Raw genomic sequence first — 2,787 nt, 5'->3', positions numbered from 1 at the left:
TCTCTTGTCCTACTTTGTGGCCATTCCAATGGGTTTTTATGACTTATGATACACATATGACCTCCTCCATTATCATCATCATTATCCATACCTTCATCATCATCATCATCATCATCGTCATCATCATCCATACCATCATCATCATCAGTATCATCATGCATAGCATCATCATCATTACTATCACAAGCAACCAGCATCAGTATAGGTGAAACAGAAGCTCACTTGATTAATATTCCTTAATCAGTTAACCTGTAGATTGATTGATGTTCCTTATTAAATTGACATGAGGACCTGTGGATTATCCTTGTTCCATTAAGGTATGGACCTGTTTATATTCCTCGTTCAGTTGCACATTCCCAGTTGTTGACCTGAGCAGACTGCGCCCAGTTAAAGGTCAGGTGTTGTCTACAAGTGTTGTTTGGGTTAGTTCACACGGTGTGTTTGTATAACACCACCGCCTGACGCCCACTCGCCAACCCACAAATTTAACATTCTGGCCCCCGCCTAGAGTGTGGCAGATAAGGATGCCTAAACAAAGCTGAGCTGTGACCTTTGACCTCTGCTACTCCAGCTGTCTTTGGGTTATTAGTGCCAGGCGCGGCTGTTACAGTTCTCAACCCAAGCCTCCACCTCCTCCTCCGCCTCTGGGCCATCCTATTTTCAGTTCGCTTCCCATCAATCTCCACATCAATCCCAGCGAAGACTTATATTGGTTCCCTACAGCAAATAGAAAACGAAGCGTTTCGCAAACATGTAGACGTTCGGTTCGGTTCTTTTTCCTGCAATCTCTCCATCGTCCTGTATCTCACTAATTACTCCCAGCACACTTCAAAATGTAAGGTTTCACAATATGTTCATTACTGGGACGTACTGAACAATAAATCTGTTTATGTTTACAGGGATCCACGGTTTGCCTGGCAGTTGTTTACATGTCCTTAGAGGTGTTTGGCTCCACCTCGTCTCGGCTGTGACTGAATGTGAGCGAGCGTGTGGCCTGGCAAAATCAGATTATGGCCTGTTCTTGTGCTCCAAGCAACAGGTACAAACCACTTCAAACGAGAGGAGGGCGGAGACACGTGCTAGCTATCTGCAGCAAGACAACAATCAGTCTCCCCTGACGCAGACTGTCCTCCAGAAATAACCCGAACCTCATCCATTAAAATCTATCATTCAATCATTAAGATTTACCTCGGATGTTGCTTCATATTCCTTTACGCCCATTTTACTGTGTGCAGGGTTGTTTACATAAACCTGCAATTGGCCAAATAGGCCCCACTCTTTTTATAACTGGCGAGCTGCTCTGGCAAGATACTTAGCCTTCTAAGGTGAGCCTGACAAGCAGGAAACCCTCTTACAAGAGGAGGATTACCTGGTCAAATCCTAGCTCTGCACGAATGTACATCTTCTTAAGGCAGCTTTTCCTCTCTGTAAGACCACAGTGTCATTAAACACAGTCACATTTGTACTTTCCTTTTGTCTGTGTCCCTCGCTGCCCTGCAAAAACCCCTTACAAAATAACCAGTTCAGCTCAAACCACGCCTGTTTAGCCTCACCTCAGTAAGCTTCAGCCTAAGGTCACATAACATCAGCATTGGCGGAGTAACTTTGTGTTTACAAGCCTTATATATGATTCAAACTCATTTTAAAATGATGTTTTCTCAGTCTTCCTGAAACAATATTGTGTCCTGTGATGGCAGTCCAAACTACAGCAGCGTAGGGTTCTAGTGCCCCAACTCTGTGATAGGTGGAGCTGGAGGGTGGGGTTGTTAGACGGAGTATGTTTTCTGCCATGTTTGGGTGAGGTGGGGGGAGGGGGGGGGGGGCGGGGGGGCTTGAACAGGAGGAGGACTAATTACCAACACTGGTGCTTAAAGGGTGAGGCGGTTGCCCGGAAATGTCACCATAGCAACTGCTGCCATGCTTTCAGGTGTATTTGGTTGCCTTCTGCCGTAAAGTCCTTACATTGCTTTTGTCAAGGAGGAGTATTATGGTCTGGCCCATATTTAGCATTTCTTGACAGTTACTTCTTGGTCTCCGAACACAACATTTCAAAAAAAAAAACATTTGCACCCTGGCTTATACTTAAGCTTTTGATCGTAAATAAATACCAATATCTCAGTAGAGTACCATCACACTGAAGTGTACTTGTTGACTGCCTCTCATCAGGAACCCAGTGATGCATTAGGCAGAGGTTCTTGTTTTTAACACTTCAACCTGTACAGCCAATTTAACTGTGCACCAATGACACCAATGACCAGTCTTCAGTTCATTAGAAATATATACGTATTTCTCAGGAATTCCATGCATTTGTTTAGTTATATATCTCTAATGTATATATACATAACATAACATCAATATTTGAGTCATTACTTTGTTAAAAAACAGGAGTGTGTGGGGGGGGGGGGGGGAGGTGGAAGATAACAATATCTTGATGCTACAGTTATATTACCACAGAGTGTTTGTAGGTTACAATACTGCTGTAAATCTAGCTTTGATTCATAAGACCTCCATTGCAACTGATCCCAATGTCCAGGTTATTTGTCTGACAATGCTGTTTGTAGTTCTTGTGTTTGAGCAAGGCACATAGTCGGACCGTGTCTCGTGAGTATCTTTTCTTTTGTTAAGATTGTCCTTTGCTGAAGACTTCAATAAATAACACAAACAAACTTATACATAATATATAGACATGTATAAACTACATGCATTTTCATATAACTTAAATAATAATTTATATTTATATATTTACAGCGTCTCCAACCCTCCCTCACTTTCCCCAACACTGGAAAG

The 2,787-nt window shown here is 42.8% G+C and overlaps 1 protein-coding gene across 1 annotated transcript in view; it reads right to left on the bottom strand.

Moving 5' to 3' along the window:
* Positions 1 to 2,370: 2,370 nt before the first annotated feature.
* Positions 2,371 to 2,787, bottom strand: part of ntf3 (neurotrophin 3) — a 26,173-nt gene continuing 25,756 nt past the window's right edge. The window contains exon 2 of the mRNA XM_012825397.2: positions 2,371 to 2,787. This exon is cut by the window's right edge and continues 977 nt beyond it. The gene's annotated coding sequence lies outside the window, so the exon portion shown is untranslated.

This window comes from Clupea harengus, chromosome 16 (assembly GCF_900700415.2).
Source record: "Clupea harengus chromosome 16, Ch_v2.0.2, whole genome shotgun sequence".
NCBI classification, from domain to species: Eukaryota; Metazoa; Chordata; class Actinopteri; order Clupeiformes; family Clupeidae; genus Clupea; species Clupea harengus.
Note: the sequence above shows the minus strand (reverse complement) of the source record. Positions and strands in the feature narration are given on the sequence as shown.